The 14,816-nt window shown below is 43.9% G+C and overlaps 1 long non-coding RNA gene across 1 annotated transcript in view; it reads right to left on the minus strand.

The window, feature by feature from the left end:
• Positions 1 to 316: 316 nt before the first annotated feature.
• LOC119926581 overlaps positions 317 to 14,816 on the minus strand; it is a 39,350-nt gene continuing 24,850 nt past the window's right edge. Inside the window, exons 2-3 of the long non-coding RNA XR_005450345.1 lie at positions 780 to 869; positions 317 to 430 (exon numbers count right to left, since the gene is read on the minus strand). This is a non-coding gene — a long non-coding RNA (uncharacterized LOC119926581). The remainder of the gene's footprint in view (positions 431 to 779; positions 870 to 14,816) is intronic.

A 14,816-nucleotide genomic window follows, 5' to 3' on the forward strand; every position in this document is an offset into this window, starting at 1 on the left:
AAATGACTTGTCAGTACTGGGGAATACAAATCGAAAGATATTTTGAAGATGCGTACTAAAGCCGTCCTACAGCTTAGCTCAACCCCAGTGTGAGGCAAACGAAAAGACTCAGCTCAGAGCTCAAAGATACTTTTGATATCATTCTGGAAAACAGAAGTTGTAAACATCTCAAAATGCAACAATCCTTAACTGTTCAAGCAAAACTTCCATTTCAGTGAGGCGAATTCAAAAACTAGGGATGACTGAGAGATCGTTTATTCACCTTTTAAACAATAAATCTATCTTTGACCGAGTCTGTGCTGGGCAACGCAACTGTCTATTTAGAAAAAAAAAGGAAGACACATATGTTTCTTAACTGTGCTCACGTTAACTGACCTCTTTCCATCCAAACAAAAGAAGATTTTTCTTGGCTGGTGCTTTTTGTTGCCATCTAGCAGGGAAAGGTTTAGAAGTATTAAATTAAAATACAAGACAGGCATGTTTTCCCTATTGCACTACGTCTTCAGGCACTCTTTGGCCCTTATTAACAGCTGATTTTCATATCTATGGAGGATTCTGCACAGTCTTACAGTTTAAATTTGAACTTTGCAGCAGCTGGATCCCACATGGGAACAGGAGATGCCCTTTGAGGAGGGGAAGCTTTTTTTGTTAATTAAGAAAAGCAGCTTTTACTGGAAACCAATTTTACTGCAACAAGACTAAAAGCAGCAGCTTTGGAGAAGGCCAACCATCCATCCATCCATCCATCCCATACCATTTCCCCTGTCTCATTCGCCTACCTAGTCTGATCTCGCTTAAACCAGTTTCCAGGCGCAAGACTTCTCCACTTCCTCCCCTTCGATTCCAGCGGTCACTCCAGGTCGTGAGGCCTGAAGTGGGGCAGATAATAATTGTGGTATTTGATGATAATTTGTAGCATTCCCCCCCACCCTACCCCCTTCCCCTCCCCACAGCACTTGTATATATTTGTACATATTACTCTATTTTATTAATGATGTGTATTTAGCTATAATTCTCTTTATTCTGATGGTATTGATGCCCGTTAACTTGCTTTTTCTTGTTGTCTCTCTCCCCCTTCTAGACTGTGAGCCCGTTGTTGGGTAGGGACAGTCTCTATATGTTGCCAATTTGTACTTCCCAAGTGCTTAGTACAGTGCTCTGCACACAGTAAGTAAGCACTCCATAAATATGATTGAATGAATGAATTTGTTAAGCTCTATGTGCCAAGCACTGTACTAAGTGCTGGGGTGGATACAGCCAAATCAGATTGGACAAAGTCCTTGTCCCAAGTGGGCTCACAATCTCAATCCCCATTTTACAGATGAGGTAACTGAGGCATAGAGAAGTAAAATGACTTTCCCAAGGCCACATAGGATGAAAAGTAGTCTATCAGGGGGGCTTTCTGACTTCAGGCTTGCTGGCATGGAGTGGGAGGCTGACAAGAGGTAAACAGATCCAAATGTTGCTGTTTTTTAAATGTTACTCATTAAGCTCTTAGTGCAGTAACCGCTCAATAAATATGATTGAATGAACTCCTTAAGTGCTTGCTACGTGCCAGGCAATGGTCTAAATACTGAGATGGATACGAGGCAATCAGGTTGGACGTGGTTCATGTCTTGTAGCCTGTGTCTCACATTAGACTCACAGTCTTAATCCCCATTTTACAGATGCGGTGACACACAGAGAAGTTAAGTGACTTGTCCAAGGTCACACCACAAACAAGTGGTGAAACCATGATTAAACCCCAGGTCTTTCTGATTCCCAGACTTGTGCTCTATCCAGTAGGCCATGCTGTTTTCCACAACCATCCTTGTCTGCTCAGGGCAATTCCTGCTAAGATCCAGTGTCACCAAAGGTAACATGTGCACCATATGGATTTAGGCCACAGAATTTTCTCCTGGAAAATTCCTTTCAAAAGCATCATCTGGCTTGGGAAATGGCAGCTGCTGAGACCTGAAGACCTTTATGACAGAAAGAAACATAATCAGTGATTCACTCAGAAGTTTAACACAATTTTGTAGGTCCCAAGTAAGAGTTCAACAGAGACCAGGGGTCTGGAGCCAGAAAGTATGTGGAATAGAGAAAACCCAGTGCCATAAATAACAAAGTTTCCTCCTACAGCATCAAGCTTAGGTGACTAAAAAAACACACGATCTACTACAGACTTACTGAAGTCAAAGTGGTCCTAATGTTTTTCAAAATAGGTCCCAGTCAACTCACAGCTACACTGATTCAAAATTTTTCTTCTGGAATTGGAAGTTAAACTTTCCAGGATTTATCCCAGCTCAAAATGATTACATTTTGGAACATCTGAAGAAACTACAGTCATTTTTGTAAATGGGAATGTAGAAAAACATTCCCCTCTAAACAGACATTTGTAAGGTTTTCTGCTCATGTGAATAACTGAAAAATAGTTCATTCATTCAATCATATTTATTGAGCACTTACTGTGTGCAGAGCACTGTACTAAGCGCTTGGGAAGTACAAGTTGGCAACATATAGAGACGGTCCCTATCCAGCAGCCGGCTCACAGTCTAGAAGGGGGAGACAGACAAAACAAAACATATTAACAGAATAAAATAAATAGAATATGTACAAGTAAAATAAATAGAGTAATAAATATGTACAAACACATATAATATACACAGGTGCTGTGGGGAGGGGAAGGAGGTAAGGCGGGGGGGGATGGGGAGGGGGAGGAGGGGAGAGGAAGGAGGGGGCTCAGCCTAGGAAGGCCTCCTTGAGGAGGTGAGCTCTCAGTAGGGCTTTGAAGGGAGGAAGAGAGCTAGCTTGGTGGATGTGCGGAGGGAGGGCATTCCAGGCCAGGGGGAGGACGTGGGCCAGGGGTCGATGGCGGGACAGGTGAGAACGAGGCACAGTGAGGAGGCTAGTGGCAGAGGAGTGGAGGGTGCAGGCTGAGCTATAGAAGGAGAGAAGGGAGGTGAGGTAGGAGGGGGCGAGGTGAAGGAAAGCCTTGAAGCCGAGGGTGAGGAGTTTTTGTCCTGATGCATAGGTTGATTGGTAGCCACTGGAGATTTTTGAGGAGGGGAGTAACATGCCCAGAGCATTTGTGCACAAAGACGATCCGGGCAGCAGCGTGAAGTATAGACTGAAGTGGGGAGAAACAGGAAGATGGGAGATTAGAGAGGAGGCTGATGCAGTAATCCAGTCGGGATAGGATGAGAGATTGAACGAGCAGGGTAGCGGTTTGGATGGAGAGGAATAGGCAGATCTTGGCGATGTTGCGGAGATGAGACCGGCAGGTTTTGGTGACGGATTGGATGTGAGGGATGAGCGAGAGAACGGAGTCGAGGATGACACGAGGATGACACCAAGGTTGCAGGCTTGTGAGATGGGAAGGATGGTAGTGCCATCAACAGTTGAATTTGGGGTCTCATTAACTTTGTGTAATTGATTGTAAGGAAGGATTTCCTGCTTTTTTATGAGATAGTTTTGAAGTTATCAGATTTAGAATGTTCCCACAGAACAGAAAATGAATATTCACTCACTTTCACACCATGTTACTAAGATGAACTGGATACATAAAATCTGCATTGCAACTGAAAAGCCTCCCAAATCAATTTAGCTACCATCATTTTTTTAATTGGCAATTTTATAGTAGTACCATATAGTATCATTACTTTCTTGAATATAAAACTTAGACCCTTCTTTAGAAATGGTAAACTCAATACACTTTCCCTTTTAGGCATGCTTGTGTTTCTCCTATCCTAAAAAAAACCTCCCTTTACCCCACAGCTCCCTCTTACTATACCTCTCCAAACTCCTTGAGCAACCTGTCTATACCCACTATTTCCACTTCTCCTCGAACCTTTCCAATATGTCTTCCATCCGCTTGACTCTGGAGAAATTTAACTCTCAAAGGTCACCAATGATCTCCTTCTTGCCAAATTCAATGGCCTTTACTTCATCCCAATCCTCCCTGACCTCTCAGCTGCCTTCAACACTGTCAATTATCCCATTCTTTTGGAAACATCTCCTCCTGCCTTTCAGGACATCTCTACTTGTATGTCCCACTGACACCTCAAAATTAACATGTCCTAAACAGAACTCCTTATCTTCCCACATAAACCCTGTCCTCTCACTAATCTCCCCAAGACTATATACAGCCCCACCATCCTCCCTGACTCATAAGCCCATAACCTTGGCTTTATCCTTGAGTCATCTCTCTCATTCAACCTTCATATTCAATGTCACCAAATATGACCGGGTCAACCTTCACAACATCATTATCATTATTATTATTATATCAGGCCAACTTCATCTACTTCAAGTTTATCTTTACATGCTTTAACTGTCCAGCAAAATTATTTCTCCACCTTTATTGATTGCCATGCCTATTGCCCTCGCCAGTTGTTCCAGGTGTATAACCCACTCCTCAAACCCCGGTCTTCTGCCTCTGCTATCCCTTGTCTCTACTGACCTGGCTTCCTACTTTACTGAGTAAATTGAAACTATCAGGAATGCTCTCCCTAATACCTTCCCTGCTCCTCTTCAGTCTCTCCCTCCTCCTGCACCTTCTTCAACACTCCCATCCTTCCCAGCAGTAACTCAACAAGAGATCTCCTGCCTTCTCTCAAAATCCACTCCCTCCACCTGCACATCTGAACACACCCCTTTGCACCTTAGCAAAGCACTTGCTCCCTACCTTCTTCCCTCCTTAACTGCCATCTTCAACTACTCACTCTCCAATGACTCCTTCTGCACTGGTTTCAAAAATGTTAATGTCTCCCTTATTCTCTGATCCATGGCTCCTTCCAGTTATTGCCCTATTGCCCTTCTACTATTCTTCTCCAAACTCCTGGAGCAAGTTGTCTACACCCACTGTCTCAAGTCTGTCTCTTCCAATTCTCATCATGACCCACTCCAATTTGACTTCTGTCCCCTTCACTCCACAGAAACTGCCCTCTCAATGGTCACCATAATCTCCTTCTTGCCAAATCAAATGGCCTCTACTCCATCCTAATCCTCCTCGACACTGTGGACCACCCCCTTATCCTGGAAACATTATCTGACCTTGGCTTCACTGACTCTGTTCTCTCATTGTTCTTTTCATCTCTCTGGCCATTCATTCTCAGTCTTCTTTTTGGACTCCTCCCCTGCCTCCCACCCCCTAACTGTGGGGGTCCCTCAAGGTTCAGTTCTGGGTCCCCTTCTATTCTCCATCTACACCCACTCCTCTGGAGAATTCATTCACTCTCATTGCTTCAAGCACCACTTCTACATCTCCAGCCCTGATCTCTCTCCCTCTCTTCAGTCTCACATCTCCTCCTGCCTTCAAGACATCTCTATGTGTATGTCCTTCCATCACCTCAAATTTAACATGTCCTAAACAGAATTCGTTATCTTCCCACACAAATCCTGTCCTCCCCTGATTTTGCCATCACTGTAAGCAGTGCCACCATCCTTCCTGTTTTACAAGCCAGTAACCTTGGCATTATCCTTGACTCCTCTGTGTCATTCAACCCACATATTCAATCCATCACCAAATCTCATCACATTAATACAATCACTAATCCTATCCCTCCTGAATTACTCCATCAGCCCCCTTGCTGATTTCCCAACCTCCTGTCTCTCCCCACTCCAGTCCATACTTCACTCTGCTGACTGCATAATTTTTCTACAAAAACATTCAGGACTTGTCTCCCCACTCCTCATAAACTCCATTAGCTGCCCATCCACCACTGCATCTAACAAAACTCCTCACCACTGTCTTTAAAGCAATACATCACTTTGCCCCCTCCTACCTTACCGCCCTTCTCTCCTTCAACAACTTTTCTCACACAAGACACTCCTCCTTCTCCCTGTGCCTTGATCTCACCTATCTTACTGCTAACCCCTGCCTACGTTCTGCCCCTGGCCTGGAACACCCTTCTTCCTCAAATATGACAGATAATTACTCTCCCTCGCTTCAAAGTCTTACTGAAGGAACATCTCCTCCAAGAGGCCTTCCCAGACTAAGCCCCATCTTTCCTCATCTTCCACTCCCTTCTGGGTCACCCTGACTTTTTCCCTTTTCTCTTTCCCAGCCCCTCAGCACTTATGTACATAGCTGTAATTTTATTTATTTGTATTCAGGTTTGTCTTCCCCTCTCTAGATTGTAAGCTCATTGGTGGGAATGTGTCCATTTATTGCTGTTTTCTCCTCTCCCAAGCGCTTAGTACAATGCTTAGCACACTGTAAGCACTCAATAAATATGATTGAATGAATGAATAATGAATCTCCTCCAAAACGCCTTCTCTGAGTAAGCCCTTATTTCCCCTATTTGCTCTTCTCTCTGTCACCTATTCATTTGGGTGTGTACCCCTAGAGCACTTGATATTCACCTTAACTGAATATAGTCCTATAGCACTTAGGTCTGTATCCTTATACTCTGCTACTTCTCCCCTATCTGTAATTTATTTTGATGTCTGTCTCTCCCTCTGAACTGTAAGCTCATTATGGGCAGGGAATATATCTGCTAATTCTGTTGCATTGTACTCTTCCAAGCACTTAGTACAGTGCTCTGGACATAGTAAGTGCTCAATAAATATGATTGATTGATTACAACAGATACATTCCCTGCCCACAAGAGGATTACAGTCTAGACCGCCTTCCAAGAGGCCTTCCCTGACTACCCTCTTTTCCCACTCCCTTCTGCATCACCCTGACTTACTCCCTTCATTCACTACTCTGCCCAGGCCCCACAGCACTTATGTACATATTCCCCCCTCTAGACTGTAGACTCACTGTGGGGAGGGCATGTTTTTGTTACATTGTTGTTTGTACTCTCCTAAACACTTTGTACATTGTTCTGCACATTGTAAGCACTCAATTAATACTATTGATTGATTATGGCCAAAAAAAATGAACAATCCCCTTATCTCCAAGAAACTGTGGGTAGGTTGGACAGGCAACTGGAACAAATAAAAAGAACCACTTACCTATATGCTTTTCCATTTTACTTTTAAATCCCACCTCTCCCCATTTAGGAAAAAACTGGAGTCAAATATGAGGGCAAATATGTCAGCCCAAATAGGGTGTTCAAATGATGGATGGGTGGATATGATGATGATGATAGATAACAATACTGATGATTGTCTGATTGATGATGGTTAACTGATTGATGATGGTGGTGGTGATGTTGAAGACATCATGTGATAGGATTAGAGATGGAACTACTATACTCAGGAGGTGATCCTGCTACTGCTACTAGAGCCTAGAGTTCCTCTTTATGCTTGACTTGCCTTCTCATCAGATCCAGGTAAGGGAGTGGGAAAGCCAATGAGCGTCAGCTAGGGAGGGACTTTGGAAGGGGAACACCACAGCTCTGCCCACTTCACTAACTGACTCTCCTCAGGCCGGCCAAAGCTGATGCCACCCATACCAGCCTATCATTGTTGTTCCTGTATCGCCTTGCCAGACAGTCTGCATATATTTGCCCCTTATCCTAGGGGAGGTCAGTTTCATCTGCTGTGGTTATTGGGATCCCCCTGGACTCAGAGACTCAGTCCATGGTGGACTGGGACGGTTCTCAGGAATGTTCCCCAGGATGAAGAGAGTTCTGGATTTCTAGCTGTGCCCTCTCAAGAAAGGTGTCTTCAAACCAGGGACACCTGCAGTCCTGTGACTTTCTAGGTCAAATGCATACTGGGGCATGCTTAATGTGGGCAGGGAACATATCTACCAACTCTGTTACACTGTACTCTCCCAAGTGCCTCTCCTCAATTCAGTCTATACTTCACTCTGCTGCCTGGATTATCTTTGTGCAGAAATGTTCTTGGCATGTTACTCCCCTCCTCAAAAATCTCCAGTGGCTGCCTGTCAACCAACAAATCAAGCAGAAACTCCTCACTCTCGGCTTCAAGGCTCTCCATCACCTCGCCCCCTCCTAACTCACCTCCCTTCTCTCCTTCTATAGCCCAGCCCGCACCCTCCACTCCTCTGCCACTAACCCCTTCACTGTACCTCGTTCTTGCCTGTCCCGTTGTCGACCCCCAGCCCATGTCCTTTCCCTGGCCTGGAATGCCCTCCCTCCACATATCCGCCAAGCTAGCTCTCTTCCTCCCTTCAAAGCCCTACTGAGAGCTCACCTCCTCCAGGAGGCCTTCCCAGACTGAGCTCCCTTCTTCCTCTCCTCCTCCCCATCCCCCCCCCACCCTACCTCCTTTCCCTCCCCACAGCACCTGTATATATATATTTGTACAGACTTATTATTCTATTTTACTTGTACATATTTGCTATTTATTTTAATAATGTGCATATAGCTTTAATTCTATTTGTTCTGACTATTTTGACACCTTTCTACATGTTTTGTTTTGTTGTCTGTCTCCCTCTTCTAGACTGTGAGCCTGTTGTTGAGTAGGGGTTGTCTCACATTAGACTCACAGTCTTAATCCCCATTTTACAGATGCGGTGACACACAGAGAAGTTAATTGACTTGTCCAAGGTCACACCGCAAACAAGTGGTGAAACCAGGATTAAACCCCAGGTCTTTCTGATTCCCAGACTTGTGCTCTATCCAGTAGGCCATGCTGTTTTCCACAACCATCCTTGTCTGCTCAGGGCAATTCCTGCTAAGATCCAGTGTCATCAAAGGTAACATGTGCACTATACGGATTTAGGCCACAGAATTTTCCCCTGGAAAATTCCTTTCAAAAGCATCATCTGGCTTGGGAAATGGCAGCTGCTGAGACCTGAAGACCTTTATGACAGAAAGAAACATAATCAGTGATTCACTCAGAAGTTTAACACAATTTTGTAGGCCCCAAGTAAGAGTTCAACAGAGACCAGGGGTCTGGAGCCAGAAAGTATGTGGAATAGAGAAAACCCAGTGCCATAAATCACAAAGTTATTTGTACAGACTTTCAAAGATATTTGTACAGAATGAAGTCGGAAGTATGTTGCCGACTTGTACTTCCCAAGCACTTAGTACAGTGCTCTGCACACTGTAAGCGCTCATTAAATATGACAATGAATGAAGTGCTTAGTACAATGCTCTGCACACAGTAAACAATCAAATACAATTGTCTGATTTCCCTGCTACTTCCCATACTGACGTAAGCTAAAATAAAGCTAATTGTGGTATTTCTTAAACACAGTGTGTCATACACCGCTCTAAGACTGTGGTAGATATAAGATAATCAAGTTGGACACTACCCCTGCACATGGGGTTCACAATCTAAGTAATAGTAATAATGATGGCATTTGTTAAGCACTTACTATGTGCAAAGCACTGTTCTAAGCGCTAGAAGTAGGAGGGAGAACAGGGATTGAATCCACATTTTACAGTTGAGAAACTGAGGCACAGAGAAGTTAAGTGTCTTGCTCAACAGGTCACAGAACAGGCAGGTGGAGAAGCCTGGTTTAGAACCCAGGTCCTCTGATTCCCAGGTCCTTTCCAAATGGCTGTGCGGCTTCCAGGGTATGTTAAGTGCCTTTTCCTCAGGATTAGTGACTCTGGTCGTGATACAACCATTCATTCACTCATTCATTTGTATTTATTGAGCACTTACTGCGTGCAAAGCACTGTACTAAGCTCTTGGAAAGTGCAATTCAGCAACAGAGACAATCCCTATCCAACAATGGGCTCACAGTCTAGATGACGGGAGACAGACAACAAAACAAAACAAGTAGACAGGCATCGACAGCTATGCTACTCCTTCTGGGGGACTACAGTGTGACCAGATGGGTAGACAGGCTCCCTGCCCTTCTCACGAAGCCATGCCAATTCGACTCAGCCAGGTTTCTAGGAGGAAGGAGCATCTCTGGTCCAGCTGCAAGTTTCTGCTTCAAACTGAAAACTCCAACTTCAAGCTGAGCTATCAGGGAGGGTGTGCAGAGAGTTATGTCCCTCAGAGGTCCCCTCAGGGAGAATCAGGCTCAATGTTAGCAATAACTAATGGGAACCCCCCATTTAATAAAAAAATCTGGCTCCTTGGAATCCTAGGGAACCAGCAGCACTGGACTACCCTGGTAGGAGTTTGGATATTTGCCTGTGAAATTGTCCATCCAGGTTACCCGCAGTCATCCGTAGAACTAAGAAGACAATGCTCCAGAATTCCTCAACCAACAGAGAGCAACATAAACATCAATGGGTTTGCATCCTGGGAGCAAGGGGAAGCATTTTGTTGATAACATAGCAATAGCAGCCTCTCAGCCCTGGCCTGATTGTGGTCCTGGCTAAAACAAGGCAGACAAGGAAATGGCCTCAGGCAGAGAAATCATAATAATAATGGTGGTATTTGTTAAGGCTAATTATGTTCCAAACCCTGTACTAAATGTCAGGGTCCATACAAGTTAATCGGTTCACATACAGTCAATGTTCCATATGGGGCTCACAGTGGGAGGGAGGGAGAACAGGTATTTAATTTTACAGAGATGGGAAGTGACTTGCCACAGATCACACAGCAGGTAAGTGATGGAGTCAGGATTAGAACCCAGGTCTTCTGACTCCCAGGCTCATGAACAGGCTGAGAAAGGAATCAGGGGTGGGCAATTTTATGGACTGAAGTACTTCTAACATTTTAATAAGCTCTTGAGAGCATAGAAACATGTTGTTCATTAGGTATTATTGCACCAATAGCCCTCACAAATTCACAGTTCTTATAAACCCCTTAATATAGGAGTTTTCATGCACGGCAATGGGGGTGGAGCAAACGCAAGCTCAGGGAGATGTGCAGCACCTTGAGGGTACGAAAGAGGACGAAATTGACATCAATTTGGGGAAAACGTCAGCACTGTGGGGGGCAGAAGAGGAGGAGAAGGGGTGGAAAATGGGGAAGGAGTCTCCAGAGAGAAGAGGCTGCAGAGAAACATCATGCCCTAATGAATATACCATGGGCCTGAGAGTCAGGATTTAGGTTCTGATCTTCACACTGCCTTTTGTCCGTATGACCTTGAACAAGTCACTTCACTTCTCCTGGCCTCAGTTACCTCAGCTGTAAAATGAAGATTATGACTGTGAGCCCTATGGGGGACATGGATTGTGTTCAACATGATGACCTTGTATCTACCCCAGTGCTTAATTAGAACAGTGTATGGCATATATTAAGTGATTAAATGCCATAAAAAAGACAGAGAGAAAGAGAAAGGCAGAGAGAAAGGGTTTATAGGTGGCAGTGATTTAAGGCATAATAATAATAATAATTATGGTATTTGTTAAGCGTTTACTATGTGCAAAGCATTGTTCTAAGCGCTGGGAAGGTTACAAGGTGATCAGGTTGTCCCAGAGGGGGCTCACAGTTTTTAATCCCCATTTTTCAGATGAGGTAACAGGCACAGAGAAGTTAAGTGACTTGCCCGAAGTCACACAGCTGACAGTTGGCGGAGCCGGAATTTGAACCCATGACCTCTGACTCCCAAGCTCTTCCACTGAGCCATGCTGCTTCTGTGAGAAAAAGAAAGCTGTGCTCATGGGGTTGAGCAGAGAGGTCAGAAAATTAGGTCTGGGTCAAAATGTGACCAAATATGACCAAAATCTATGAATGTGACCCCTAATCTAGGCCATTAACAAAGAATTAATTTAATTTTAGCTTAGTATGTTCTTATTGCCCTCTAAAGGGGTACCTGGATCAACTTCCAGGTACATCATGTCCCCAAACCCTGCTAATGCTGGAAGGCTACAGTGTATAGCCTTGTGAGAAGGGCATGGGGTAGAGGCTAGTGAATGGACCTGGGAGCAGAAGGTCATGGTTTCTAATCCTGGCTCCGCCACTTGTCTGCTGTGTGACTTTGGGGAAGTCACTTCACTTCTCTGTTACTCAGTTACCTCATCTATAAAATAGGGATCAAGACTGTAAGCCTCAAGTGGTACAGGGACTGTGTCCAACCCAATTTGCTTGTATCCATCCCAGTGCTTAGTACAGTTCCTGGAGCACAGTAAGCACTTAAATATCACAACTATCATTATTATTATTATCATTAAGCTCTTCAGAGAGTACAGTAAAACTGAGGGGTAGACATGCTCTCTTCCCACCAGGAGCTTAACCCCAGGACACATTCTGCCCTGGAATAAATGTCAGGCCAAGAGACAGAGGTTTCAATGTGAGCAGCAGCAAGCACACTAGAAGCAAGTGTTCCAACCACCACATTGGTATATGCCTTGGGCGCATCCATCAGGGCCCAGTGTCCAGGATTCCCTGACAGCAAAGCCGTAGAGCACAGTGTTTGGGACACAGACCTTCCTGTCTTCTCAGCCATGCCAGATCCTAAGGAACTTTGGGTCAAACCTCTGCCAGCCAATCTGCTTGCTTCCTCTGCTTAACCTGAGCTCTGGGCTTTTAAAAGGCAGATGTGTTCTCATGAGGTTGGTACTTCAGTACTGTAGAAAGACCCCAGAAGCACCATACCTTAGGTCACCTCCCAACTTAGAAAGCAGACCTTACAGGACAGGAGGGAAAGAGGAGAAACATGAAAGGAAGGGTGATGAGCTCTCCGCTCCTCCAAAAAAAAAAGAATAGAAAATTATAAGATTTTTAAAAATATGAATGGGATGGAAAATGGAAAGAAGAAAGGAAAACATTGAAAGAGAGAGTACAATAATAATAATGGCATTTGTTAGCACTTTGTGCCAAGCACTGTTCTAAGCACTGGGGTAGATACAAGCTAATCAAGTTGTCCCACTGTGGGGCTCACAGTCATAACCCCTATTTTACAGATGAGGTAACTGAGGCACAGAGAAGTTAAGTGACTTGCCCAAAGTCACACAGCTAATAAGTGGCAGAGCCAGGATTAGAACCCATGACCTCTGACTCCCAAGCCTGTGCTCTTTCCACAGAGCCACGCTGCTTCTCTAAATGAAACCAATAAGAGTAGAAAGAAACCAATAATTGGATGCAAAAAAATAGATTGGTACATCACGGAGGCAGCAAGTAAAAAGGAGAAATACTCAGGACTATTAGGAATAAACAGAATAGGACAAGAAATGGATGAACACAAGTACAAATGAAAAGCAGAAAAAATGAAAGAAAGAATGAGGAGAATCATCCAACTAACACAAACAGTAATATTTAGAAGAGAAGGCATAGGTTATCAGGTAAATCAACAATGAAATCTGAAAAGCCTATTCTTTAAAAAATTCCCCCAACATATGTTTCTCAATCATTTATGTGGAAGATGGGCCACTTCTCGTTAATTTGGTTTGTAAAAAAATTTACTTGCTGCTTAACATTTATGGTTGATATAGTTATCCTTTGAATTCAAAACTGCCACTGATGGTGAAGTTCACCTACAAACATGCATGCAGTTGACGAGACCAATGTGGAACCCATGGTTCCAGTGAATCAATCAATCATTCTCTGGTATTTGAGCAGTTACTGTAAGCAAAGCACTGAGCACTTGAGTGAGTACAAAATGACAGAGCTGATAGATACACTCCCTGCCCACAAGGAGTTTACAATCTAGAGGGGGACAGACAGTCATATAAATAAATACATTATAGATAAATACATATGTGCTGAAGGACTGAGGGTAGGGTGATTATCAAGTAATTAAAGATTCATTCAATCGTATTTATTGAGCGCTTACTGTGTGCACAGCACTGTCCAAGAGCACCAGCAACACAGAAGGGTGAGGGAGTAAGAGAAATGAGGGATTAGTCAGAGTATACCCCTTGGAGAAAATGTGACTTTAATAAGGCTTTGAAGGTGGTGAAAGTGGTCATCTGATGGATATGAAGTGGGAGGGAACTCGTAGCCTAAGGAAGTGCATGGGTGAGGGGTCAGTGGCAAGAGAGATGAGATAGAAGTACAATTCGTAGATTAGCATTAGCACAGGGAAGCGTGCGGCCCGGGTTGTTGCAGGGAATCAGAGAGGTAGGATAGCGGAGGGAGACCTGATTTAGTGCCTTAAAACTGATGGCAAGGAGTTTCTGTTTGAATGCAGAGTTGGATGGGCAGTTCCTGGAGGTTCTTGAGGTATGGGGAGAAACTGACTGAATGGTTTTTAGAAAAATGATGCAGGAGGTAAAGTGAAGTAAGGACTGGAGTGAGGAGAGACAGGAGGCATGGCTTTTATTACTATCAATAATGCAATCTAGGGTCTTTGCATTTTTTTCGCACCCAGAGTTGTTTTCCTTTGGGAAAATGGGGCATATTTTAGGATCACTGACGTGGGTTCCTACGCTCTTTTTTTTTTTTCCCAAGGTTTCTAAAGTAACTTTGAACTCAAGACATCTCTGAGATATCTTAGTCAGCAGCTCAGGATATCCATTAGAGAAATGAAAAGGTCACAGAAGTCAAATATATTCCTGGATTTGGATGATCAAACTGTGGGAAATAGGAACTAAACTATTTTTTGCCTTTTCTAGAGCCTTCCCAAATGACAAAGTGCCTATATGAATATTAATTCCTTCTTACCACTGACTGTAAAATATCCAAAGACTTTAGCCGCTATTAGAAGCAGCATATGTCCACGATGTCAGCAGTCTCACAATCTTTAAAACTAAAAATGTACCATACAGACCAAAGAGATTTCTTCCTAAATTAAGGAAATAGGTGGGACCACTCTTTGAAGGCAGGGATCGTGTTTACATACATTTTCATACTCTCCCAAGTGCTCAGTAAAGCAGCAAACTCTAGTGGGTAGACGTGGACCTGGGAGTCAGAAGGAGCTGGGTTCTAATCCCTGCTGAGCCACTTTTTTTAAAATGGCATTTATTAAGTGCTTACTATGTGCAAAGCATTATTCTAAGCGCAGGGGAGGTTACAAGGTGATCAGGTTGTCCCTCGTGGGGCTCACAGTCTTAACCCCTATTTTAAAGATGAGGTAACAGGCACAGAGAAGTTAAGTGACTTGCCCAAAGTCACACAGCTGACAA

This window comes from Tachyglossus aculeatus, chromosome 4 (assembly GCF_015852505.1).
Source record: "Tachyglossus aculeatus isolate mTacAcu1 chromosome 4, mTacAcu1.pri, whole genome shotgun sequence".
Lineage (NCBI taxonomy): Eukaryota > Metazoa > Chordata > Mammalia > Monotremata > Tachyglossidae > Tachyglossus > Tachyglossus aculeatus.